The sequence below is a fragment of the Macaca nemestrina genome, chromosome 11, assembly GCF_043159975.1.
Source record: "Macaca nemestrina isolate mMacNem1 chromosome 11, mMacNem.hap1, whole genome shotgun sequence".
Taxonomy (NCBI): domain Eukaryota; kingdom Metazoa; phylum Chordata; class Mammalia; order Primates; family Cercopithecidae; genus Macaca; species Macaca nemestrina.
This window is the reverse complement of record NC_092135.1, coordinates 2,490,084-2,517,952: the sequence shown is the minus strand read 5'-3', so window position 1 is coordinate 2,517,952 and position 27,869 is coordinate 2,490,084. Positions and strand designations below refer to the sequence as shown.

At 53.2% G+C, this 27,869-nt stretch overlaps 2 long non-coding RNA genes across 2 annotated transcripts; both read right to left on the bottom strand.

The window, feature by feature from the left end:
• Positions 1 to 1,663: 1,663 nt before the first annotated feature.
• On the bottom strand, positions 1,664 to 6,678 carry LOC105492410 (uncharacterized). Its single transcript, XR_011609648.1, has 3 exons — positions 6,417 to 6,678; positions 5,940 to 6,086; positions 1,664 to 5,056 (listed from the first exon to the last, which is right to left on the bottom strand). It is a non-coding gene; the product is annotated as an uncharacterized lncRNA (long non-coding RNA).
• Positions 6,679 to 13,294: 6,616 nt separating this feature from the next.
• Positions 13,295 to 19,443, bottom strand: LOC105492408 (uncharacterized). The gene is made up of 4 exons (XR_011609647.1): positions 19,291 to 19,443; positions 19,096 to 19,171; positions 16,473 to 16,564; positions 13,295 to 14,154 (listed from the first exon to the last, which is right to left on the bottom strand). It is a non-coding gene; the product is annotated as an uncharacterized lncRNA (long non-coding RNA).
• Positions 19,444 to 27,869: the final 8,426 nt, after the last annotated feature.

Below are 27,869 nucleotides of genomic sequence, written 5' to 3'. Positions count from 1 at the left end.
TCCCACTTCACAGGCAGGACAAGAGCCTGTGAGAGGGACAGCCTCTGCCTGCTGGCACACAGTGGCAGCCTGGGCACTCAGTGACTGCGTTGGGCAAAGAAGCTTGTGCTGTTTGCAGTGCTCGTCTCGGTCAGGTTCCATGCCTGTGGCCGATCCATTGCCAGGACACACAAGGCTGGGCTTGGTGGTGCCGCCAATCTGCCATCTGGGAGGCCAGGGGCTCCGTGCCTTTGAGGTAGGAAGGGGTCGGTGTCTTCAGGGTGCTGGTTGTTCCGGAAGATTGGCTGTGGGCTCTGGGAGATGGCCCTGGGTTTGGGAAGCCCACGGGGGCACTGTGAGGGTGCAGAGGGGAAACGAGAAGTGTCTGAAGGGGAAACTTCAGAAGCGTCTGTACGTCTCTCCCTCTCTCCAGATTCTGAGAGAATGAAAGCTGTCCAGGGCGACCATCCTACAGAGGAAGGCCAGGGGCAGGAGGGGCACGGGGCAGGGGCGCAGCTTCCCTCGGGTGCCTGGGGAGAAGGGACCAGTCACAGCTGGGGACAGGTCAGGATCATCCGGAGAGCCGGTGTGCTATGCACACGGGGAACACATGCCCTGCGTCCAATTCTCAGCAGCACTGTAAACATGGCGAGGTCTTCATCAAAACACAAAAGGAAAACTTGACAAGTAACTTCCTGGCGCTTTGGTGGCGCCATGCTGGTGACCACCACACTGAGGTCAAGGGATCTGGGTTCTAATTGTGTCTCTACCCTAAGCCAGCGTTGCCTCCGATGCACTGTGGCAGGGTTGGCAACGGCACGGCCTCAGCACTCATAACATTAGGGCCCGCCTGTGCCTGTGGCAGGCATCACTAATCTACCCCTGAACATTTTCAGGCTGCACTGACAGGCAGCCCGAGGACCCTTCTCAACACGCTGCTCCAGAGGAAATGACAGGTTTTATAGCATGAGGTTGCTCACGGCCCGGCAGGAGCCACTCTGGATCCTTCTGGATCCTTCCGGCCCAAGCAGGCTGCCGGGCAGGGGCAGGCCCTTCAGAGACGCTGAACGGCTGTGCGGTGGGGCTGGTCAGGTTACTTGTTTCATGCAGTGAGGATAATTCTTGTCTTGCTACGACCCAACCGCAGGTTGCCTCTAAGGCGGCCACGAGGGATCAGTTGTCCACTGTCATAGCTGCTTCAAGCACAGCGGTGTAGACGGGGCTCAGATCTGTTTGCCGCAGGGTAGATTAGTGGCACGGATGGCAATAACTACGAACACATGGGTGCTTCCTTCAAGCCAGGGCCTGCCTGAGTGGCTTTCCTGTGTGCTCCACTAAATGGGATGATGTCCATGAAAGACAGGAAACGAGGTGCCGAGAGGTGAAGCAACTTGCTAAGGTTCTGCGGAGGTAGGAGGGCAGGTACAGAGGTATGTGTAGGGGCCCATGTTCGCCTCCTCCCAGGTCACCAGGGCCTTGTCCAAGCACCCAGACCTTTCTGACCAAAATGGTGCTGATGCTGGCCCGGCTGCTCGGGTCAGAGCCCTGGGCCAGGCCCCAGCGTGTCTGACTTGGTGGGGAGGAGGGAGATGGATGGGGACTGGGTGGGGTGCAGGACTGCAGCTGAATGTGGCAGCCAGCCTGGGGGGGCGGTTCCCGGGCTGGGATCCGGACACAGCTCGGGTTTCTCTAGGGGAGGTTTGTGCCTGCACTTAGCAAGAGCATTGTTTCCAACGAGAAGGGCTTTTTATGTAGGTTCCCTGGGAAATCAGACAAGTCCAGGCTCCCCGCCGTGTGTCCGCACTCCCTGCAGGCTGGTGGGACATGCCTGCCCATTGCTTAGCACTGGAGAAAAACACGCTTATAAACAAAACAAGACAAAACAAAACAAAACAATGTTATTGTTTCCTCTCCTCTTTTGATTTAAAAAGTAATACATGCTCTTTGCAGAGACTTTGGAAAATACAGAAGAGAATAAAGAGCAACTGACACCAGCGGTAAGCCCCCAGCCCGAGCTGACTGTGGCGGCAACCTCTGGCATGCAGGAGCGAACCCCCGTGAGCTGACCTTTCTGACCCATCCATAGGGCCTGGTCGGAGCCAGCCGTGGGAAAAAGCTGCCGACAGGGCCTGGGAGGGGCAGCCATTGTCCCACACCCCTCCTACCCCGTAAATCCTTCTCAGCCGGAGCCTGCAATGCCCCGTGGGAAGATTGATGGGGACATTGAGCCTGTCCCTGCCCTGGAACACTTGTGATTTAATTCCTGCCCAGCCCGAGGGAGCTTCTGAAGCTGTTCTTTGCAAAAACAATACCATTCCTGACCCTGAGAAGGAGGAGAGTGGAGAGCTCGGGCCACCCTCCACACTGACATGTAAGGCCAGGGGTGGCCAGAGCCCAGAGCCTAGCTTATCTGTCTGGCGGAAGGAGGAGAGAGGAGAGCTCGGGCTGCCCTCCACGGTGACATGTAAGGCCAGGGGTGGCCAGAGCCCAGAGCCTAGCTGATCTGTCTGGCGGGAGGTATCTCTGAATGATGAAACAGTGACCTTCCTGCCACCATTCAGACCGTCCCTGTGGAGGAGGGCAAGGGGTGCAGAGGGACTCCCTGTAAACAGGGGAGGGATGAACACCCCCGCCCCAGAGCAGGACACGTCTCTTCCAGCCTCCTGTCTGTGCTGTTGCAGTTTTGGAAGAATCTCCCAGAATCTCAGGGAAGGAAAATTTGCACATTGAAAATGCCTCCACTTCCAGTCTCCACAGGAAGAGACTGGAATCTATAGGCTCCTCCTCCAGGAGGGGCTGGGGTCTGAGGGAGGGCTGGGTCCTTGGAGCCAGGTAGACCACGTTCTGGGCCTGATGGCCACTTCCTAGCCCCGTGGGACTGGGCTCCTTCCTTCCCGCTGTGAGCTTCAGTCATCTCGTCTGTAAAATGGGAATGGCCATCACGCTGCCTTCATACGGGAGGCTCCAGGCCCATCCGAGATGGCACAGTGTCTCGCCCATGCAGCCCTCAGGCCCCAGCAGTTGCAATATTATCTACACGTCTCATCAGCAAACACGTGATCTCATTTCATCCCGTTATACTGCTGGACAGGAATCCTCAGTCCCCGCGGATGGATGAGGAAGACCAGTCTCAGAGAGTTGGAGCCGTTTGCCCGAGGTTCCACGGTCAAGACTCAGGTCAGGCTTGAACTTGGGTCTGGTGACCTCAAGCCCTCACCTCTGACCCCTCAGGACTGAATCTTCTTTTTCTGCACCGGCCTGTGGCCTGGTCGGCCTCCCAGGGGGCCCCCAGCCCCGTGACTCCACCTCCTGTGACTTGCATGGTAGTGGTGGGCTTGCTAGTCTCATGGCCCGATGGGCAGGTGGTGGGGCAGTGTGGTGAAGAAGCTCGCGGCCTGGTCAGCTGCGCACAGTGGCCCGGGGCCGCCCACCACTCCAGCTCACCACAGGCCACACAGTCACATTACTGTGCGGCTGGCCTGGCCAAGCTCACCGCCCTCCTTCTCTGGCCCCTCCACCCTGCCTCTTCTGTTCCTAAACTGTCTGCGACCTCAACTGTCCTCAGAGCTCTTGGGACGGCCTGGCAGGAGGGCAGCTGTTATGATGGATAGGGGTGGGCTGCTCACTCCACTCGACCATGGAAACTTGGAGTCACCTCCGTGGGGGCGTCCTTTTTTCCCTCCTCCAAGATGGCTTTTCATCCTAACAGTGAGGTTGTTCTGGGAGGTGCGTTTGTCAGGAAATAGCAGCCTCTCAGCAGAGGGCAGTGCTTTGGAGCCTACATCAGAGTCCCCATTTCCCTGGCTTGGCGTCCTTCCCACGATGGCCGTGGCCCCTCCAGGGATGGCTCCGGGACTGGCCTAGAGTGCTGGTCCGGAAAAGCTCCCCCCAAAGCCTGGCGGGCCAGGGGCTGCAGATAAATTCACAGCCAGGTGGGGCCGGGGATCCGGGAATGTTCCCCCACGCCTGGGCAGGCTTCCTCCCAGGCCACTGGCCACCTGCGGCTGTACGTCCACGGGAGGAGGGGAGTCCTCTGCTTTCCACTGGCGCTTTGTCTTCTCAAATACAGTGGGCACCTATAGTTCTTCATTATCTTTAAAAATATGTTTAGCAAGAAAATGTATATAGTATCTCGTGTGTTAGTTAAAGGCATGACGATGACACAAACATGCCGCCTCTGATTGTCATGGGTGTAAGGAGACACAGCTGGGGGACAATGTGGGTGGTGGGGATGTGAGATCTGAATCTGAAACTCGCTTCTGCCACTGACTACCTGTGTGGCCTTGGAAAGGGCACAGCTGCTCAGACCTGTGTCAACTGAAAATGGGTACACCAAAGGTGCGGGGCATCCTCGAGGAACAGGTCCTAAGACACCTGCAGAGCTTTTCTGTTTTTTGGCCGGGTGTGGGGAGCATCCTGGCCTGTGTATGCTTGTGAGGAGCGGGCACCCAAGGTGCGTGAAGATGCAGGTGCTGGGTGGCTAATGTGGTCTTTGTCACCTGAATATTAGTAGCTACCCTGCGGCAGGGTCATCCGGCCCAGCCTTGGTGATGTCCCTGTCTCAAGGAATCTTTGATCTCTGCCAGCAGCAGGGAGGGCCATGTTGTCTCCAGGGGCTCCCGTGTGCTGGGGGCCAACCTCAGGCATTTCTCACTTAGCGGCTGAGGAGGGTCCCTGCGGCGTTCCCAGCCGGCCATCTGCTTAGGTGCTCACTCTGTCTGATGCTTAAGGATAGCTTGGCACGAGAATGGAATAAGCGCTGCCTTTACCTCATCTTTCTGGATGCTACTTCTTGGACCCCTTTTCCGTCACTTGCCACCTCCCTGCTGTTCTTCGGAGCATGGCAGAGCACATGGTGGCCATTCTCCCATGATGCCTCCTTGCAGCCACTGCTCTGCTCCTTGGGGGCTTGGAGTGTCTGGCCTTGGCCATAAATTACACACATCTAGTAATTTTAGGAAAATTTATGAACTCCTCTTTTGGCTGTGAACACACAACTCCCCTTTTTTCCTCCTCTGGAGCTGTGAGGTTGGCAGGCTGCACCCAGCTTCATTAATTCCCAGAATGTCAGCAGAACCTGTTGGGATAAGTGAAGACTCAGATATGTAGTTAAGAACTGGGAGAAGGCCGTGGAGCCTTCATGGAGAGATGGGGCGCAGCGTGCCGAGGGGACGCACGTGTCGGTGTGCTGCACCTCCTGCAGGGGCCTGGATGCAGCAGGCTGGGGCTTCAGGACTGAGGTCCATGTGGCTGGGAGTGAGCCATGGTGGGTAGAGTGTGGGTGTCGCCCCGCCCACCTGGGCTGCAGCTGCCTGCCGCCCTGCGTTCTTGCACGGAACCTCATTTCTCTTGCTTCCTTCCCCTCGTCTGTGCAGTCTGTTCTGTGGTTTCACACCTATGGCTGCCTTGAAGCTTGAAGAAGGTAAATGAGGGCTGCGGTGGCACCCTGTGGTGGCACCACGGCCATGTTGGGGGTCCTGTTCCTGTCTGACACCCAGCAGTTTTGTCCTCTGGTGTGGGGTTAGGGGAAGCCAGGGCTGGAGGAGCCACTTGCACCCCAGGTCTCTGTGGGTATCTGGTAAGGCTGCTGGGACTGGGGGCCCAGGAAGACTCTGGGGTTCTAGTGAAAGGAAGGGCCTAGAATCACTCACCCCCTGCCACGGACCCTTTGGCTGCACCCTCAGAATTGTCCTTTGCACTGTGTGTAATTCTTCGATTCCTGTCCCATTTCCCAGTTCTGGAGGGAGCCCTGAGTGAGCGTGGGCACAGTGGTGGTCTGCATAGCAGTTGCTCAATGTTCCTTTATTGGATGCGATGCCAGAGGCCTCACCTGAGTCCCGTTCCCTTCAGCAACATCCACCAAGGTCCTCCTGGGGCTCCCCCTGTGTCAGAGGCATCACCCCCCGCCCCCCTCCCCCAACCACACACACATAGCCCCTGCCAATCTGCATGGTACCTACCGGCTGTTCAACACACCTCCTTGAGACTCTGCCCAAGCCACGGGCAGGAATTTGGAAAAAGTTTTCCAGGGCCTTCCCAAGCTTGCTCTTTCCCACTCTCTTCAGCATTTCCTCCTAGGCTGGGTTCCTCCAGTCCGTCCTCCACGCCTGTCCCAGGGATGTGTCTCAGATTCGAGTTGGAGCACGTTCCTCCTGTAGGCTAAAGCCTGCTGTGGCTCCCCACTGCCCTCAGGGTGAAGCCTGTGCTCTCCTCCCAGCTGCAGGTCTGGCCATTTCCATTCTCCCTCTCCTCTCATACCTTCTGCTGCAGCCAAGCAAGCTGTGGGGTTCACTGAACTGGGGAGACTGCTCTGTTCCCCGACCCTTCACTCATACTGCCCTCTCTTCCTGGAGGACTTCACAATCTGAAGAGCTCATCCTGGTGCTACACTGCTCTCAGAACCCTCTCCCGGTCCTCCCAGCAGGCCGGGTGCCCACCTTTTGTGCCCTGCTGGCTTCTTGCAGACTCCACTGCTACACTTGGGGCATGCTGGCATGTTTCCTCGCTTGCTGGTGTGTCTCCCACAGGGCCCTGAGCTCCTCGAGGCATCTCGGTGTCGCCGGAGCAAGCTGTGGGGCTGACAGACACTTGGACACACGCATTGTCTGGCCCTCCATCCACTGCACAGACTCCAGCAGGGCCCGCAGAGTGCTCGGGCGGTGCCTGGCCTCCCCTAGCAGTGGGCAGCGCTGTGGCAGGGCTGCGGGCAGAGGCAGCGGAAGCACCAAGGGCAGTGAGGGAGGCGCAGGCGGGGCAGGCTGGGGCTGCTGGGCCCTGACAAGCACTGTGGAATATTTGTGGCTGCCCAGGCTTTGAGCGGTGGTTGCAGAGGAATTGTAAGTATGTGTGCCGTGTAAACACAGGTCACACTGAAATGCGCTGACGGGTGGGGAGTGCTGGGGTGGGGCTGTGTGGCCTCCCTCTCTGGCCCTCTGCTTTTGGGGGAAGTCTAACCAGATAGCAGAGGCCCAAGTGAAAGTTTTTCTTCCAGGACATGCTGGGTCCTGGTTATGGGCTAGGCCTGGCTAGGCACGGGGCTGGGCTACGGGGCTGGGCACAGGGCAGATGTGCCCACCCGGCACCCCTGTGGGGAATCCAGTCCACTTGCATCTCTGCTGAGAGGGGAAGTGGAAGCTCCCACAGGTCAGGAGAGGTGGGACCCACTTCACACCTGGCTGTGTCTCTTGTGCAGCCTGGAGAGTGTCCCTCAGACCACACCACACCTGGCTGAAGAGGAGCTGACCGTGGTGCCAGGCTCCACCACCCCCAGTGATAGTGCACACCCTCAGCAAGCGTGCCCCGCAGAAGGGCTCTGAGCCAAGGGCCCTGGAGACCCTGCTTCTAAAGGGGCGTCCCTGCCCCCGGCTGGACTGCCAGGAAGGAGGGCGCCTGTCTGTCATCCAAGGAGCAGGGTAGGTGGGTGGGGGAAAGGGGGTGGAGGCACAGGTGGTGCAGGGGAGGTGGCGTATGTGGCTTCTGGGCTGGCATGCCAGGGATGTCGCAGGGCAGCTGGCGCTGGGGAAGGTGGCAGGAAAGCAGCGAGCTTTTGCATTTCAGCCAGTTTATCCATTTTGAAGCCGGGACTCCACTTGTGTTTGTCATGTAGACTTTCTCACCACACCCCAGACCCTCTCCTCCCTCCCTTCTCACCCTGTTGAGTCCAGAGTGTTGCCCCCAGCAGCGCTGGCTCAGGAGGCTGCCAGCCAGCCACGCATGGGCCCAGGAAGGCCGTAAATCAAGCACGGCGGTGCACTCTCCATCTTGAGGAATTTGGAGGAAAAACAGATGGTTGTAGCTGGGCGACATTTACTTTCTGTCTGTCAATATTTGAGAGGTTTTATTACTTTGCAGTGCCAGGTTTTAGAATAAATTAAATGACTAATGGAAATATTAAAATAGAATTAATTTAACTAAACAAATACAACTGGGAGAGTCGGTATGATTTGTTTAGAAGTTACTAAATTTATTTTCAAAATGAAGCCTCAGGGAAGGAAATAATTCCTTACCCCCTTGGGTCAGAGCTCAGCCAGACAGACTCCACCAGGCACTCTCTGGGGGCCGGGACCTGGTCTGGCGTCAAGCAGCAGCTGGGCTGGCCTGGACAAGCGGGTGCCCACAGCCCGGCAGGGGTGACACGCACGAGCCCCAGCCTTGCCTGGGCTCCCATCAGGGAGTTGCCAAGCACATGCGCAGGGCTGGGAGGCGGGTCTGGGGAGGCTGGACTCTGCCTGCCACATCTCCGTCCCATCCCCCAGTCCGTAAGGGCCTGAGGTTAAAGATGCAGAGGATACTTCAGTCCTATCCCTGCCCTCAGTGAGCTCACAATTGAGGAAGGCAAGCAAGAAGTTAACAGGGAACAGGCAAGATGCAGTCAAATGTCCCATTCTAGTGACGCCAGAGGCATGCTCAGGGTGCGCTGGCAGAGTATGGGCCGAGTTTTTTGTTTGTTTTTATTAAAGCAATATTGATTTGGTGCCCATTTTAATGCTTTGAGATAAATATGGAAGCAATTATTTGCCCAGCAGCACTAACTGCCTCATCATGGCCCTACCTTTTTGCCAGACACTCCACCATTAGAAAGTCTTTTCTTAGACTAGAGCATTGCCCTTTGTGTGTCTTTTACAATGCAAGTGGTGAGACCACCGACGTCCCCACCCTAATGCTTTCCTCAGAAACAGAGAGCTGGGCCCTAGAGGCTGTGGTTCTTGAGAGGGGGTGAAAGTGCAGAGCGGGGAGGTGGCGGTCCAGAAGGTGGAAGGGAACTGGCCTTCATCACGGGCGGTCCAGGGCGTCTTCAGTTATCACTCCTGCAGTCCCACCCTGGGCTGGGGTGCGGGGAGGGCCTGGTGATGTCTTCAGACTTCATCCCACGTGGATGAGGACCCAAGGACAAGTGGGCCAGGGCGGGGAGGCCTGACTCACCCTCCAGAAAGACGAAGAGCCCTGCTACTCTGGGCCTGGGGCACTTCGGGCACCCAGGATCACCCTCAGCAGTCCCGGAGGGGTCTGGGCCTTCCTGTTTCTCTGGCACACCGCTGCCCCTTTGGGGAAGGACCCAGGAATGTGACGGGCCATCCTTGCCATGAGGTTGCAGGGCCTTCCTCCCAGGGACCCGCCCTCTCCTCTGGCCAGTGCCTTAGCACCTGACAGCGGGCGAGGGACTCACTGGTTTTCTAGAGCGCCTTTGCCTTGGTATCTCTGTCTGTCTCAGTCGCTTAGTGCTGCTACAACAAAACACCCAAGGATGGGTAACTGATGAAGAACAGACAGGTCTCCTCTGGCAGCTCTGGAGGCTGGAAGTCCAGGATCAAGGGGCCGGCAGGTTAGGTGCCTGGTGAGGGCTGCTCGCCACTTCCAGGGTTCGCCTGGTGCTGAGTCATCCGGAGGCGAGGCGTGCTGTGTCCCCTGCAGTGGAAGGTGGAAGAGTCAAGCCCTTTCATAAGCACAGCTAACCCCACCAGAGGGGGAGGAGCCCCACAGCCTGGTCACCTCTTAAAGGCTCCACCTCTTGACACGTTCAAGCCTGTTGGCAATACCTGTACTTTGGAGGGGACATGCTCAAACCATTGTGTCCCCCAACCTTGATTGACTCTGATGGCAGACCTTAAGCCATTGCCTGGCTCTTGGCACTTGCTGGCCTCTCAGCTCTTGTTCATCATGCACTCACGCCTGCTTCTGGCTGTGGCACTGCCACCGAGGTCTGCAACAGCGTCTCCTGCCATCAGCCCAGCCTGCGAGGACCTCCAAGAGTGTGTCGCTCACGGGGTCTTCTCATGGGGGTGTGGGGCGTCCCCCAGCCATTCCTGGGAACATGGAACCTGGTGGGTTTCCTTCCTATGCAGCCCATCTGCTCACGCTCACAGCGGAGAGCTTCCGCTGTGCCTCTCCTGTCTGCTGTGGCAACGCTGGCATTTCCGCTTCTCACAGACCCTGCTTCTTGCAAGCTTCCAGGAGACAGGAGCCATAAGCATGAGCTGTGTAACCCGGGTCTTTCCAGGAGGCTAAAGCCCTCCATGCCGGCACTTCCTTCCTTACCCGCGGTTCTGAACCTTGATGTGGCACTCCCAAATGGGCATGTATTCCCCTGCTACGGCATGCCACCTGGCCCTGCAGCCCTCTGGGAACACAGGGAGGTGATCTCATTCTTCCTCTCACAGACCAGCGCCTTCCCACTGGGGTGTGCCAGCTGTGATGCTGGTTGCAGGAGGGAGAGGGGGCACTTGTCTCTGGCACCGCCTGGAACCTGCCTCATTTGAGTCGCTGCAGGGGCTTCAGTCAGGTGAGGCACTGTCTCCTCATAGGGGAGTGGACTGCGCTGCCCTCTCCTCTTAGCAGATTCCGGGATCTAGGAATTGCATCTCTAAGTGTCGACATCCCTGGCCTCGAGTCCCATTCTTCGCACACTGGAGCCCTGAATGTGTTGTGGGGAGTGTGCCTGGGCTAGAATTCCATCTTTTCTGAAGCGTGGTGCTTGTGCAGTCGGGTCCTGAGCTCCCTTTCTGCTCTCTGTCCTTGGCTCAGATTAGGGCTTCCCTCCTTGCTGTCAGGGAGGCCCCTGAGATTTCACCTTGTGCCTTGAATGAGTCATTGATTGCCCTAAGCCTGTTTTCTTTTTTTTTTTTTTTTTGTTTTTTTGAGACGGAGTCTCGCTCTGTCGCCCAGGCTGGAGTGCAGTGGCCTGATCTCAGCTCACTGCAAGCTCCGCCTCCCGGGTTCACACCATTCTCCTGCCTCAGCCTCCCGAGTAGCTGGGACCACAGGCGCCCGCCAGCTCGCCCGGCTAGGTTTTTGTATTTTTTAGTAGAGACGGGGTTTCACTGTGTTAGCCAGGATGGTCTCGATCTCCTGACCTTGTGATCCACCCGTCTCGGCCTCCCAAAGTGCTGGGATTACAGGCTTGAGCCACCGCGCCCGGCCCAGCCTGTTTTCATTTTCAGTGAATCGGTGACCTCAGCCAAGTGCTGTCCGGTTCCCTGGTCCTATGTGACCACTTCTCTCAGGGCCAGCGATGCTGCCCTGGCCCTGCGTCCTCCTCTGCAGGTCTCCCGGCCCTGCTCACCATAGGCACGATTCACCTTTTATGCCTTGGCAGCACCCAGAGCTCTCCGGTCTCCATCTCCCAGGGGTGGCGGGTCTCCATTGTCCCCGGGCTGGTCAGAGGGCTGGCTCCAACATCTGCCTTTGGAATCAGCCTCCCAGGTCCGCTGCCAGAGCTGACTGTCCTAGGTGGGTTTCCTGGAAACAGAGGCAGAGCTGGAGAGTTGGGTGGGGTGATTTCAGGTGTCTCTGCAGGGAAGCGGGCTGTGGGGCTGGGCAGACGGAGGCTCTGGGCAGTTGAACTAAGGCTTTGGCCGGTCCTACAGCACTGAGACTGGGGACAGCCCCCAGAGCTGTGCCTCGTGAAGGCGAGGAGCTAGGCCTTTTGATCCCTCACCAGGCAGCCAGGGGCCTGCAGACCAGCCCTGGAAGGGGCTGCAGTCTTGGGCGAGGGGCTGCCAGCGAGGCATGCTTCCCAGCTTCCCAGCATCTGCCTGGCACGGGCTCACAGGACAGGAGCTGCTCTCTAGGTGCCACACAGTGGCCCACTGCCAGGAGGAGGAAGGGTCCAGCTTGTCCGCTGCTGCTGAGGAGCAAGTGAGATGTGTACTGGGACCGTCCCTTGCTCCAGGGGAGGGGTGGGGCTGAGCACCTGAGCAGAGAGGGGTTTGGAGCAGGTCACCGCAGATGCTGAAGGCTGGTTGTGGGTGTCCTCTGTGGCCTCGCCCAAGCTCGGGCTTCGGTGGATAGGACAACTTTTTCCTTTTGTCTCCCGTTGTGTTCCTCTCTCCAGCCCACACATTCCAGGAAGGTGGGGGAGGAGGAAAGGCAGAACAAAGCTGCCAGGGCCAAAGAACATCCTGGTCTTAATTGAAATGTTCAAAGAGACAATCCTGTCGGATTTGAAGCTGTAAACAAAGCAAGTTTGCACTCTCCCCGCCCCCTCGTTTACCCACCTATCATCCTTTCCCCTTCCCGCCTCCCGCCTGTCCATTCACTCCTCCGTCTGTCTGCGCGGGCATGTCTGTAGCTAGCAGCCAGCCCAGTGAGGGACAGGCTGCGCTTCCCTGGGCACGGGCGCTGGCTCTCCCTTCCCCGGGCTGGACCCAGCCTGTCTGAACGATGGCACAGCTCCAGCTTTCCTTAAATCAAGAGAGGAAAATATTTTGGAAAGGGGCTAAATAGCACTTCATTTGCCATGTGGTTGGAATTAACAGACAGCACTTCCCACCAGCCTTTGAAGGGCTCGGCGGTGGAGGCCTTGCTCTCTCTTGGTTCAAAGCCACGTTGTCAGGGCCTGTGGACATCCCAGGCTGGGCCGGAGCCCGTACAGCACATTGTGGGTAAATGTTTGCCTTCAGTGGCTACACTGAGGGGCGGCCGGAGCCCTGGGAAAGCCTTCCTCCTCACGCTGGCAATGCCTCTCTGAACTTGCAGGAGCAACAGCTCAGGGCTCAGGTTCTCCAGGAAGGCAGACATCACAGAGAGGTGTCCAGGGACCCCTGATGAGTGTGATTCACTGGGGCCTCGACTCAGACCCTCTGGTTTCTTCTGTCTTGCTCAGGTCTTGCTCCCAAACAGCTAGGAGCCCCACGCAGCTAGCAGCGGAAAAGGCGAGGAGAAGGGGGCACTGCAGAGAGCACTGGTCAGTGTCATTACAAACTCATCCACACACACTTTAAAGCCCCGTGATATTCCGCCTTAAGGATCCACCGTTGTGCACTCACCCGCCTCCTGCTGCTGAGGGCCCCTGGCTGCTTCAAGACCCAAATACGTAATCACCTCTTAGATGAGGTTCCTGGAGGCGAGCCTGCTGGGGCGAGGCATGAGTGCCGCTGTCGCTGTGAGCCTCGCATGCCTGTGAGTTGCACACTCCACCTTGGCGGCTGAGCGCCACCTCAGCGTCCCCAGGCTCCGGCCCCCTGGGAGTGCCTTCCGACCTCCCCTGGACGTGGCAGCCCCTGTTCTCCCTCCATCTTACACCCTCGCTCTTGGCACTGGCGGAGCTGCAGGTCGTGAGGGCTGCCGTCCGAGAGTCCCTGCCTGGGGAGTCTGGCCCTCTGAGCCTCGTCTGCCACAGTGGAGAGCCTGGCCGTGTCTCCGTGCCGCAGCGGCCCCCGAGGGAGTGGATCTGTGAGCCCCAGAGCCTCGGCAACTCGGGGTGAAGATGTCATGCCATCACGCCCGGCCCAAATTTCCACATATTATAAAATACATGTTTGTATATATTAAACATGTTTCTATTAATATAGTTATATACTAAATATGTCTATGTTAATATATTTTATGTGTTTATATTTAAACTTTTTTGTTTAAAATTGTATTTATTTTATTTTGAATAGATAGTACCTAGACATGGTAAAACCAGCTCCAGAAAAGTGAAACGGTACATGAACGCTCCCCCTCACCTCTGTCCCCAGCAGCTCATGCCCCTTTCCTGGCACCACTGCCTCTGACTGCCTGTGAATCTTTCCAGAGGTATCTTGTTCTACAAGAGCCAGTGCATTCTTTTTGCCCCATTTCCTATACTCAAATGGCTGCACGTTGCTTTTTGGCTCCTTAGTGTAGATTGACGCAAGGAGCGCCCTGATTTCAGTGGCTGCCAGGCTTCCATCGTGTGGATTTAGAATATAATTCAATGAACACACCTGAGGATGGGCAGTCAGGGTGACGGCTCCTTCAGGAGACACTCATTGTCTTCCTCCGTTCCGGCTGCTATCACAAAATCCCTGACACTGAGTAATTTACAAACAATGGAAATGTGTTGCTCGCAGTTCTGGAGGCTGGAAAGTCCAAGATCGAGGTGCCAGCAGACCTGGGGGCCCGGGAGGGTTCGCTTTTCACAGATGGTGCCTTCTGTGTCCTCACCTGGTGGGGGGTGGGGGCGCAGGCTCCCCGGAGCTCTTTTACAAGGGCACTGATTCATTCACAAAGGTGCCACCAAGCTCCCCGTCTCTGAACACGGTGGCACTGGCGGTTAGATTTTCACATATGAGTCCTGGGGACACTGGCATTCAGATCATAGCACTCACTGTGGCAAAGGTGCAGCTCACATCACAGTGGCCTAACAAGGCGAGTCATCGTTTCTCAGTCATATAGGGTCCCAGTGGCATCTGCTTCAGGTTTATTGAGGTACAACTGGCAAATAAAATTGTATGTATTTAAAGCATACAACATGATGATATGATATGCAAATACACTGTGAAGGGACCAGCTTAATACGCACTTCTGTTTCCTCACAATCACCTTTTCTTTTAGGTAAGAAAGCTTGAGGTCACCTGGCACGGTGGCTCATGCCTGTAATCCCAGCACTTTGGGAGGCTGAGGCAGGTGGATCATGCAGTCAGGAGTTCGAGACCAGCCTGACACCAGCCCTGTCTCTACTAAAAATACAAAAATTAGCTGGGCGTGGTGGCACACATCTATAATCCCAGCTCTTCAGGAGGCTGAGGCAGGAGAATTGCTTGAACCTGGGAGGTGGAGGTTGCAGTGAGTTGAGATTGTGCCACTGTAGTCCAGCCTGGGCGACAGAGTGAGACTCCATCTCAAAAAAAAAAAAGAAAAAAAAAAGAAAAAGAAAGCTTGAGCTCTTAGCAGATTCAAGTATGTAGTGCATATTATTGGTATTATTAGCTGTGGTCATCATGCTGAACATTCAATCCTCAGGCCTTACTCATCTTTTTTTTTTTTTTTTTTTTTGAGACAGAGTCTTGCTCTGTCACCCAGACTGGAGTGCAGTGGCACGATCTCGGCTCACTGCAACCTCTGGCTCCCGGGTTCAAGTGATTCTGCTGTCTCAGCCTCCTGAGTAGCTAGGATTACAGGTGCACACCACTACGCCTGGCTAATTTTTGTATTTTCAGTAGAGACAGGGTTTCGCCATGTTGGCCAGGCTGGTCTCCAACTCCTGACCTCAGGTGATCTGCTTGCCTCGGATTCCCAAAGTGCTGGGATTACAGGCGTGAGCCACTGCGTCCAGTCTTTTACTCATCTTCGAACTAGAAACTCGTACCCTTCGACCAACATCTCCCTATTTCCCTCACTCAGGCCCCTGGCCCCTGCCAACTGCTCTGCTTCCCAATTGGCGTTTTCATCAGCATGAGGCTCTCCTTCAAGGCAGCACCAGGCCTTCCCCAGGGGCTCTTCCACGGTCTCCACCCAGCAGCTTCCCTGCAGCGGTGACGACTGATGGGATCAGTATGGGAAGGGTGCAGGGCTGCCCCATGTATGGACAGTACTGTGTCAGCCCCGCTGTCTGCAGGGAGGCCGAAGTGATCTGCCTGGGTGTCTGGAGGAAAGGGAAATGGTGTGGCAAGCAATACATCTTCTCTCTTACCAGCCCTCCCAGCCTCTGCTCTAACATCATGGCTGCAGAGTAAGAGGGGGACATTCTGACCTCATCCGTCCGCGGTATGGCTGTGTCCTTATTATAACACCCAGGTTGCACCATGGACCCAGCACTGCGTGACTGGAGCTGGCCAGCTTATGTCCTCTGCTGGGGTCCCGGTGGGGAGGTACTGTGGACCCAGGAGCGATCACAGCCCTCTGGCCCAGCAGTGACTGGAGCTGGCCAGCTTATGTCCTCTGCTGGGGTCCTGGTGGGGAGGTACTGCGGACCCAGGAGCGATCACAGCCCTCTGGCCCACCCAAGCTTCAGAGGCTGCTTGTCAGGTGGCCGTACCCAGGAAGGAGTCATGCTCAGGCCCTCCTGACACTTGACTCCAGTGCATGCGGGGGTCCTGAGTGTTAGGGACATGGACCTCCGACCATGAGGCTGGGAAGCCCAGTGCCCACCAGTGCCTGAGACCCTCTGGAAACCACGGCAGGCCTCCAATGGAGGGGAGATGGGACGGTATAGTTCCCTCTCGTCTGTCTGTAATAGAATCTGGTCTAATGTAATCTAAATGAAACTGTCTTAATCCATTTCTGACCTACCGCATGCCTATGTTTCCACAGTTACCATTTTCCTTGGGGAAATGGGTTGGTAATGCCTGTGTGTGTGCATATGTGTGTGTGCATATGTGTGTGTGCACACACACGTGTCGGGGCACGGCGCTCAGGCCGTTAAGGGGCAGGAGATAAAGCTCTGTCTTCTGCTGTCCCTGACTGGGCAGTAGCTTCCACTGAGCTCCATTTGTGTTGCTAAGAATCCAGGCTCCAGGAGCCCCCGGCACGTGGTGGTGGTCATCTTTCTGGGGCCAGGATGTGAGAGATGGCATCCCACCCGAGGTACATAGCAGAGCCCAGGGATGGCCTGGGCAGTCCTCCACCCCATGACCCCAGAGCAAGCCCCAAACATAGTGTCTTCCATTTCAGATTAGAGACTCTTTTCCTCCTCCTGCATGTTGCTGGATAAGAGAAATACTTTGCATTTAATAGGATGTGATGTATTAGAAAATTTGGATCAACTAAGGGTCATACTTTTGCATTTCCCCAAGCGCCTGGAGATGTCTTACCTCATTTTGTCTGCTCTTGGACTGAGTGTCTGCCATGGAAATAATTTTCAACTTCTGTTTCAAAATGGTGGACTGAACTTAAGCTCCTCCCTCTAGAAATTATTTGAAAAGGAAACGAAGTAAATACACAAACGTGATCAAAAACAAAGATGAGAACCCTTAGGGCACCAGACACTGCAAGGAACCCCTGCGGAGAAGAAAGCAGGCAGGGTTGGAGGGAGAGCGCCGCGGCTGGGGCTGAGGGAGAGTCCTGGAGAGGCAGAGGCCCGCAGGCAGGGCGTGGATCCACCCAAGAGGGAGGCCTAGCAGCTGCCTCCGAGGATCCATCTGGGCGCCCCAGTGCTGGCAAGTGGGAGCTGATAAGGTGCTTTTCCCCCTACTTGGTCCAGGCAGCAGTGACAGGGGCGTCTGATTCCCGCTGGGAACAGAGATCTCGCCTTAGGGACAGGATGGTACCCGAGGGCGTGATGGGGGCTGCCCATCATGGAACGGTGTCTTAGCCCGGCCTGCTGTAACCAAGCGCCACACACAGGGCGGCTGAAACCGCAGAAATGCATTTTCTCAGGGTTCTGGAGGCTGGGAGTCTGCGATGAAGGTGTAGGTGAGGCTGGTTGCTTCTGAGGCCGTGAGCCAGAATCTTCCCTGCTCCTCTGCTGGCTTCTGGTGGTTTGCTGGCCATCTTCTGCATTCCTTGGCTTGCATCACCCCAGTTTGCCCTCATCTTCACATGGTGTTCCCTCTGTGTGCGGGTCTGTGTCGGAATTTTCCTGTCCGTTGTCTAAGGATACTAGTGAGACTGGATCAGGGGCCCCACCTACCCCAGCACGACCTCATTTTTTTGAGACAGAGTCTCGCTCTGTCGCCCAGGATGGAGTGCAGTGGCACGATCTTGGCTCACTGCAACCTCCGCCTCCTGCGTTCAAGCGATTCTCCTGCTTCAGTCTCCCGAGCTGCTGGGACTACAGGCGCCCACCACCACGCCTGGCTAATTTTTGTACTTTTAGTAGAGACGGAGTTTCACCATGTTGGCCAGGATGGTCTTGATCTCTTGACCCACCCGCCTCGGGCTCCCAAACTGCTGGGATTACAGGTGTGAGCCACCGCGCCCAGCCAGCATGACCTCATTTTAACTTAACTAATTCTATATGTAACGACTCTATTTCTAAACAAAGTCACATTCTGCAGACCTGGGGGTTAGTACTTCAACATACGCATTTGGGGGGACACAATGAACCCATAAGAAAGATTCAAAAAAGGAGCTGTAGAAGTGTCCCCGCCTGATGGGACTTCCTGCTCCTCCCTGTTCACTGCAAAGCTCCCACATCTGCCCCCAGGCAGGCTTCTCACACTGAAGCAGACAGAGTGATTGGACCTCCACTACCAAGATTGCTGGAACACACAGTTAAGAATCACCGAGGCTGGGTGCAGTGGCTCACGCCTGTAATCCCAGCACTTTGGGAGGCTAAGGTGGGCGGATCACCTGAAGTCAGGAGTTCGAGACCAGCCTGGCCAACATGGTGAAACCCCATCTCTACAAAAACACAAAAATTAGCCGGGCATGATGGCATGCACCTGTAATCCCAGCTACTCAGGAGGCTGAGACAGGAGGATCGCTTGAACCCAGAAGGCAGAGGTTGCAGTGAGCCTGCCCTCCAGCCTGGGCAACAGAGCGAGACTCCATCTCAAAAAAAAAAAAAAAAAAAAACACACACACACAAAAAAAAAAACCCCACCAAATATCAGAGGAATGCCAGCATCAGAAATGAATGTATGGACAGAAAAACTCACTCCCAGAGAAATGAAGTAATAAAGAAATTAGAACTTTAAAAGTAGGAATAATTATTATTCCCTGAGAGACAAGAAAATGTTGCATCCATGAAACAAGAATACGAGGTTATGAAAAGGAATGAATTAATAGAGCTTGGCAATGAGAAATTCAGCACATCGCTGGATGATAGGATAGGCGGAGCTGACGAGTGCCCTGTGATTAGAAGGTTACGGTGAGAAATCATGCTCAGAGTGTGAGCCACAGACCCACAGCAGCAGTACCACCCATGCGCTTGTCAGCAACGCACTCTCAGGATCACAACAGCATTCAAGACCCAGGCAACATGCATATATTGCAGTTTAAGAAGCACTGGACTAGAACCTAACGGGATAATGAGATGGAAGATGAAAAATCAGAGTTGAGACATGGAGATACCTTCTGAAACTCAAGCATTCCTCTATAAGGATGTGCCAGAGGGAAAGAACAGAGCAAAGGAGGGTAGACGCTGTTTAAAGAAAAATAGATGAGAATAATACATAACAAACAAAAATGACCCAAATCCTCAGGTTGAAAAGGAGGAGAAAATGTCAAGCAAGATGACAAAAACAGATGAACAACCAAAAAAGTGTCATAGCCGGTCACCTATATTGAAATTTCAGAACATGAGTGATAAAGGGCTCCCAGAAAAACCAAAACCCAAACTGAAAAAAGAAAAAAAAGAAACTTTTGCCCACAGAAACATGAGAATCAGAAGACATCAGTCTTTTCATTAAGAAAATTGCTGTAGGAAATGGGGCAAGGCCTTCAAAGTGCAGGGATACAATAACATCTCTGAGTATTGAATTTCATACTCACAATCGATTTTTATGATGGCACGGTAAGGGCGATTTAGGACGTAGAAAGACCCAGGAAATCAATCACGCATGCCTGTCTGAAAGAATTAATAGAGGGTTAATTCCAGCAATAAGAAAAATGAATCCAGGATTCCATTTTTTTCCAGTGTAATGTGAGTGTAAGAAAACCGAAGCTCAGCAAGGCTGAGTAAACTACCTGTGGTCACACAGCTCAAAAGTGGCAGGGCTGGGCCTCAAAGTCAGGTTCGTGTGCTTGTAAAGGCTTTAGAGCTTCTGCTGCATCAGCAGTTTCTCACCAGAAACATCTGTGGCCCTCGCCCTAAATTCAGATTCCAGAGCTATAGAATCAGCCTTCAGGGGTGGGTCAGCCTTCTGCACCGTTGGGCTTCAGAGGAAGTTCTCAGGCAACCTGCCAGGTGCAGTCTGGGGACGCCCTCTACCATGCTGAAAAGAGACTTTAGGTGACTGAAGGACAGGAGCCTTGAGTGCCGGGGAGCCTACGAGGAGGGCGTCCTCACGGGGTGGAGTGGGATGAACCAGAACAGAGACAGGAAGATAAACAGATCAAAATGTGCTGTGGACGGGACTCACTCCCACCTGTCCACGCTGCTGCGTCCTGCCAGCCCGGCTAGTAGTAGTTCTTCTCCGGTCTTGACAGCATGTTTGCAAACTCTAGGCCTCTGAGGCATCCTTGCAGGGGTTAAAACTCTGACTAGGTGTCTTAGTCGGCTTGGGCTGCCATCACAAAATACCGTAGTCGGAATGGCTTCAACAACAGACATTTATTTTCTCACACTTCTGGAGGCTGGGAAGTTTGAAATCGGTGTGCCACTAGGGGTGGGTTTGGTGAGGACTCTCTTCCTGGCTTGCAAACGACTGCTTTCTCGCTGTGTGCTCATATGGCGTCTCTTCTCATAAGGACACTATTCCCGTCGCGAGGGCCATACCCGTACAACCCCATCTAACCCTCATTTCCTTCAAAGGCCTCATCTCCAAATCCCATCACACTGGGGATTAGGGGCTTCAACATGTAAATTTGGCAGGGGCCGGGGGAGGCTGATATTTAGTCCACGGCACTAAGTGTGCACACAGCAGGGATGCTGTCAGCTCAGTCATCTCTGCAGCATTCTGATGCTCATCGCATCTACAAAATCACCCAAACTTCTCCATCTCCCTGTTTGTCCTTTGGTGCTGGCCTCATCTGGGCGACTGGTTTACTGCTCTGCCTGCGCTGTCCTGTGCATATGCGCAGAGCAGAATTCTCTCGCGTCCCAGACATGCACAGCCTTCCTTTAGTGCTGGCTTGGCTGTGCTGCCTGCCATCCACAGCATGCAGTGGCCCCGGGGGGTCCCCAGGCCCAGCTCGGCCTGACCGTGTGCATCGTCTGTGGCTGCGCAGTCTCGTGGAGCCAGGATGCTGAGGTACCCCGGCTGAGAACCTCTGGTCTGGGGCTCGGAATGCCTGTGGATTCCCTCGGGGACTCTGTTGGGGGTCCACTGAATGTGAGAAGAAGCCAGACTAGTGGAGCATATCCCATCTTCATTTCCCAGTTTTGTTTGGCTTTGCGTGTGTGGGAAAATCATGCTGGTTACAATTTTGGGTTATTATTTGGAGACTCACGGCTGGGGGAGAATTTCATTTCTCAGTTGGCCCAAGCCCTGCTGGAGTTTATGAGCCTGGGACTAAACGCTGAATCAAAATTGAAGCGAGGAGCTTATTCTTGGCAAAAATACGTTTTCCTCTTCCTTGAGAAAAACAGCACTAAAATGACTTCTAAGAGGTTAAAAAAAGAGCCTTGTGGATGTTAAAAATTCTTGCAAAAACATGTTTTTAATGATTTGAGTGTAAATTAATAAGAAACAAATGCGTAGTATTTTCTTTCCTAGACTATGAAATTAAATAAAAAGTAAGAAGGGCCCATGGGGAAATCACTTGTTGGGGGCGGTTTGCCCTTTTCCGTGTGGCAGAGGACCCCTGAGGATGTCCTGCCCACTGAATCAAGTCTGCTGGCTCTGAGTGGGCCCTGGCTGGGCTCTCGGGCATTCTCTGGCGCTCTCACAGGTGCTTGCCCAGGGGCTGCCGAACCCCCTTCTCAGCTGTGTGGGAGCCCACCCTGAGTTACTTGTGCATTCAGCCAGCCTTTACTGTGCTTCCAGTCCAGGCCCGTGCCAGACACGATCCTGGGGGCACGAAGAGGGGTCAGCCATGCTGGATTCCTCGAGGAACTCACAGGGCAGTCACTTTCCATGGAGACAGGCCATCTTAAAGGGTTCCAAGCTTTAAAATTGGACTCCAGCCACTGGTGAGGGAGGCGCTTCCCAGGCCGACTGTCACTCCCAGTGCATTGGGAATTGATGACATTCCTGACGTTTCCCCTCTGTGCCTGGCAGTGCATGAGGTTCAACCATCTCTGCTCAGGGTGGGAGCTTAGCACGGTTGCTCCCTCCCGTTGAGGCCTCCCCAGACTCCTCCCTGCACGGTTTGAAGGTCCGTGTGTCAGCCTCTCTCTGTTTATCTAACCTGCTCTTCCCTGTGTCTGCCACCCCTTGAGGTCTCTGATATGTGCCGAATGCAGTTTACCTTGGAAAGGAGACCCTCAGAGGCTCCCCACGCAGTCTCCACGCCTAGTCAGCAATTGGCAAAGGCAAGAACCCCTATTGACAAGCGTGGACGTTTTACAAGGCTGGGTCTGCGGGGAGAGAACTGATACCACGAGGGGAGGCAGCATGGGCTCCTGGAACCAGCAGGGGCCCGTCTCCGCTGGTGGCGTAACCTTGGGCAGGTTATCAGTTTTGTCTGAGTCATCACACAACCCACTTTGCAGGTTTAGTGAAAATTAAATGAGATAATGTCGAATAGGCCCGCTATACGTGGTGACACGTGCAATACACTTCAGTGCCATGAGATAGTTGGAATAGGCTGTAGTTAGAATGCACTGGTGCTGGCTTGTTGATCTGAGCAGCTAGCTCTTCGTAAACCTTTTCCAGGTAGACATACTGCCTTTTAGTACCTTAAACTTAAACTGGAACTCACAGCAGGGAAGGGAATATATGAGGGAAGTGCACATCCCATGCTTGGGTGGTTGTGGAGCATGGGGCTGAGAGTGTGGGCCAGAGGCCAGCTGCTCAAATGTAAATTCCTTCTGAGCAGCACAGAGCCCTGATCACCCAGCCCGTGTTACATGTTATCAACAATCAGTATTTTAGTTTCACTTTTTGTAACTCCTGGTTCAGTATTATGATACCGATTTACATAATCAATGTATTATTTATTCAATCAGTGCTTGGATAAGTTTTTGGAGTTTTTCCTGATTTCTTTGTTTCCTGTTGTTTCTGGTGCCTAGTAACTTCTCCCGGGTTCAGTTTTCTTCTTAAAGTTCCTTCCTCAGTGTTCTTTGGGGAGCGTCTATGAGTGGTAAACTCTCACAATTCATTGTAAAGTGACAGATGGTTTCTCTTGGTACTTTGGCCACGCCGCTCAGTTGTGCCCTGGTAGCTTTTAAAATCATAGCTTTGTATTTGGTTCTTCAGTACTGTTTGATGTATCTATAATGAGTTCATTTTTGCTTATCCTGCTTGGGAGTCTGTGACTCATGAATATGTGGATTATCATCATTCTGGAGTATTCTCAGCTGTCATTTCTTCAAATACTTCGTTTTTCCCATTCTCCCTATTTTCTCTTTCTGGAGTTCTTACCAACTTATTAAATGTTCTTATTCGATTCACATGTCTCTTAAGCACTCTAGCCTCTCTGTCATAGTTTATCTTTATTTCTTTTTGCTTCTTCTGGTTTAATTTCTTCAAATCTAACTCCACAAATTCTCCCTTCAGCTGTTTTTAATCTATTGTTTAAGCCATGCATTAATTGAGTTTGCAGTTTCAGTGCCTTTGCTTCTTACTTGTAGAAATTCTATTTGCATATTTTTTCAAATGAATCCATCCTTTTTAAAAATAGTTTTTTTGGGGTGGGTTGTAAATTGCTTTATGTCTTTAATAATTTTAAACATATTTATTTCATAGTCACTGTCAGATTATTCTACAGTCTGAATCTCTTGCGTAACACTTTCCTGTTTATGGTATTTGCTGACTCTCACTCATGCTGGTGATTTTTGCTGTATGTTTGTAATTTTTCATTGCGAGCTCATAGTTACAGTAGCTGTGTCACCGAGAATCTCTTACAGACTTAGTTGAGGTCATGTCCCTTCAGGTTTAGTTTTTATTTTTGCCAGGTACCCCAGGGATTTCACTGGCCTATAACTTAGTTTTTATGTTAATTTCTTAGATTGGTGGTTTGTGGAGCATGAGAGTAATGTGACTTTTAAAATCCCAAATACATGAATATCAGGCTCATGTTTCAAATTCTCAGAGAAGAATATTTTATCTGTACCTAGAAACCAGTAGGAAGAGATAGGTGTCCTAGCAGGTGTCCTGTGCTTGTGGATGGACTTTCCCCCTAGGCTCCCCTGTAGCCCTTTTCCGGGCTGACCTAATGACACGGGGTGGCTGTGTCCCCACCCAAACCTCATCTTGAATTGTAGCTCCCATAATTCCCACATGTTGTGGGAGGGACCCGGTGGGAGATGATTGGATTATGGGGGCGGTTTCTCCCTTATGGTAGTGAATAAGACTTACGAGATCTGACAGTTTTATAAGAGGTTTCCCCAGGCCAGGCGTGGTGGCTCACACCTGTAATCCCAGCACTTTGGGAGGTCGAGGCAGGTGGATCACCTGAGGTCAGGAGTTCGAGACCAGCTGGACCACGACCAGCTAAAAATATAAAAATTAGCTGGGCATGGTGGTGTACCCCTGTAATCCCGGCTACTAGGGAGGCTGAGGTGGGAGAATGGCTTGAACCCGAGAGGCAGAGGCTACAGTGAGCTGAGATCACACCATTGCACTCCAGCCTGGGCAACAGAGCGAGACCCCATCTCAAAAAAAAAAAAGTGGCTTCTCCTTTTGGTTGGTTCTCTTCTTTTGTCTATCACTATGTGAGAGGTGCCTTTCACCTTCTGCCATGATTGTGAGGCCTCCCCAGCCACGTGGAACCTTGAGTCCATTCAACATGTTTTTCCTTATAAATTACCCAGTCTCGGGCGTGTCTTTATCAGCAGTGTGAAAATGGACCAATACAGTTAGACCCACTCCCACTCAGCACGGGCCTGTCCTTGCCTGCACCTTCTCTCACTGCTGTCCTCTTCAAGGCTTTCCCAGGCATAACTTTGTTCCCATATTTCTAACTTAATCCAATTCCTTTCTGTAAATGCGTATCAAGTATTCTTCCAATGCGTGGTTGAGCCCCAGCTCTTGGGAGCATGGGATCCCAGCTTTTTTCTCGTTTGCCTTGGAAGTAATCCAACGCAAATTCAATCCAAATAAGTTCATTCTCTTTTCGACCATGGACAGGAGCAGTAAGAGAGAAGTAATTTTGGTTAGACCACCTACCTCTCTGTACTTCTAGACTTCCTCTGGTTGTCCTTTTTTGTTCTTAGATTTGGAAGGGACCTCACAAAATTTGGCCTCGCCCCTTTCCAGGTTCGCTGGTGGGAATTCACTGTGCCTGTCGTGACATCGTCTCATGTCTGGTGTAGACGCTCCTCAGCTTACATTGGGCATATGTCCTGGTAAGCCCATCATAAGTTGAAAATGCATTTAATACACTAACCTACCCAGCATCATAGCTTAGCCGAGCCTACCTTAAACGTGCTCAGAACACCTGCATTAGCAAAATTGCCTGGCAACACGGACACCGTTTACCCTCAGGATAGTGGGCCTGACTGGCAGCTGCGGCTCACTGCTTCTGCCCAGCATGGCAAGAGCGTCCTAGCACTTTCTACTGAATGTGTATTGCTTTCACACCCTTGCGAAGTTGAAAAACCAGAAATCAAACCATCGTATGTTGGGACTGTCTATACGAGGGCAGCTCAGAGCCATGGAGATGTGCTGATTAATAAGAAATCCACTTCGGTAAAAAGGGAAGCTGCCAGCGTGCTGATGAGGCTCATTGGCAGGGAAGATGGGACCAAGTAAATGATTTTCTGTTTGGCCCTTTGCCATCTAGAAGTATTTGGGAGTCTGAAACCCAACGTTTAGTTTAGTTTTTGTTTTTGCCCTCTCTGTGGTGGTCAGAGCTTCATTACCTGTGATGGTGGAACTGGAAGGGTGGTTAGCCGTTTGCTGACTTGGCAAGAAATCAGCTGACGCTGAGATTGGGCTGCTAAGGAATTGTGTGCAAGCAGGTCTGGCAACTCGGGCCAGCACCAGGCATGAGGACAGGGACTGGGCGCTAAGGCTACTGCTTAGCTGCAAGATCTTGGACCTATCCTTTCACCTCTCTGAGCCCCAGGGCTCTCTTCCATCAGACAGGTTTCATTGTACCTGCAGGCTTGTTGCCGGAGTCAAGTAAGATCATGCACAAGAAAGAGGTTTTTTGGGACCAGCTTACAGCGTTAAAAAACGTAAAAGACTATAAAGTAACCTGACTTAATTTGAGAAGTCTATTTGAACAACGCCTTCAACAGAGGAGTGAGATAACACTTGGCTCCGTGGCAGGCTTTTCTCCAGAGCCTGGTGCAAACTTGTGGATTTCCACCCTTTTCTATGGGGGAGGAGGTTTCTAAGCCGCTTTACTTCAGTCACAGGTGTACCTAAGGGGTATTCGGTATGTTTTCATTAAGTCAAGCAAACAGCCCGGGCGCGGTGGTTCACGCCTGTAATCCCAGCACTTTGGAAGGCCAAGGCGGGCGGATCACCTGAGGTCAGGAGTTCAAGACCAGCCTCCTTTCTACTAAAAATACAAAATACAAAAAACTAAAAAACAAAACCAAAAAAAATTAGCCGGGTATGGTGGCAGGCACCTGTAATCCCAGCTGTTCGGGAGGCTGAGGCAAGAGAATCGCTTGAACCTGGGAGGCAGAGGCTGAAGTGAGCCAAGATTGCATCACTGCACTCCAGCCTGGGTGACAAGAGCAAAACTCCGTCTCAAAAAAAAAAAAAAAAAAAAAAAGTCAAGCAAACAGACAATCCTCTCCTTCCTTTGCTGGGAGTCAGGTGTGGCTAAAGTGGCCCACCCTCCGGGCGACAGGCCCCAGAGGAAGCCACTGTGGGGTCTGACTGCAGTGAGGCACCAGCTGTAGGGTGAGCACAAGTGCGTCCTCTGAGCCTCACCCCTCCTGTGAGCCCCACACGCCAGCGTCGCCTCCTTCCAGGGAGTCCAGCTTTGGTTTACACGCTGTCGGTGAGGCTGGGATGTTCAGTGCCGTAGAAGAGCATCTTTGTTACAAAAGGAATTTTGAAAGCAGAATTTTACGAAAGCTTTCTATAAGCTGCTAATGACGATCCTGTTGAAGGTGTCGGTTGGAAAGTGTGCGTTTTCGCCTTCTGAATATTCTAGAATTGGGTCCCTGTGCACGTTGGAGTTGTTGAGCTGAAGGTGCTGGGGCATCTGCGGGCACCCTGCGAGGGGGCGGTTCCTAACTCGTCCATCCCTCCCCACTTGTTTCTCCGAGGGCTGCTGGACAGGCCTTGGGCGGCAGAGGAGCCGGTTCCCAGCCCTGCCTTTCTCCAGCCCTGGGACTTGAGCAAGTGGGCTGTGCTCCCTGACCTCAGTATTCTCATCTCTAAAACCATGGGATTAAAATACCAGACAGAGAGGGTGCCTCATTCCTCATGCATGCCATTGAATGAAAGAATGCGGAATTACTATTCCAGGAAGTTATTACTGCTTGTGAATAACTGGCTCTAGCTAGTTTCCTGGGTTGGGCTGAATGCTGAAGCACAGTGAGCAATGAGCCGTTTTACAGGAAGGAAGAAGGATCACCGGGTCACATAGCAATTAAAGGTCGGTGGGGATCTGGGCTCAGGTGTCTCCGTCCATGTGACGCCTCCAGTAAGTAGGATTGAAATTGCCGCTAGGGCAGGCTCTGGAGATGTCCCATCCCACACCCTCCCCTGCTCCCATTTCCTGTGGGGCAGCCTGCTACCTTTCTAGAGGTTTGCTCATCTGGCTAAGTTCTGGTCCATTTCTCTCTTGGGTAGGTTGTTTGACAGCATTCCCTTCCAAGCCGTCTTATGTCTGCATGTTAAACATTGAAACTCACGGGGGTTTCACTGGAGCCAGGCCGTTCATTGGCTTAACAAACAGTCACTGCAAAAAAGAGAGGAGAGCTCGCGAGGCCCTGTGTCCATGAAGTCACCCTTGTTTGCCAGCCAGGACTGGGGAGCTGTGGACACTCTCAACCCCGCATTCCCAGTAAAAGTGTTTAAAGGCCTTGACAACCTGAGCAGGGGTTTCAGACAGCTTCCCCGGCCCCTCTTGCTCTGTTCCTCCCCGGGGAGAGGGGACTCAGCATGACGATAATCACAAAGGGCTTTTCATTCTCTTCATCTGTAGCTGTCAGGGAGTGAGCAGCTGCAGATCCAGACGGGCCTTCTGTGGGAGGGAGGGGACCCGGGAGGCAGTGCTGAGGCGTCTCTGTGGCTCTGATCGGCGCTTCCCCAGTGCTTAGCGATGCTGAACATCTTTTCATGTGCTTATTAGGCATCTGGGTATCCTCTGTGAAATGTCTCTCGGTGCTTTTTGCCCATGTTCCAATCGGATTATTTGTTATTTTTGCTGTTGAGTTTTAGAAGTGTGTATATATATGTATATATATATATATAAGAAGTTTGATAAATTATATATAAATATATAAATTTTAAAAACTTTCATACATTTTGTAAATTATATACGAAGAACATTCTTTACATATTCGAGAAACAAGTCATTTATCAGCTATG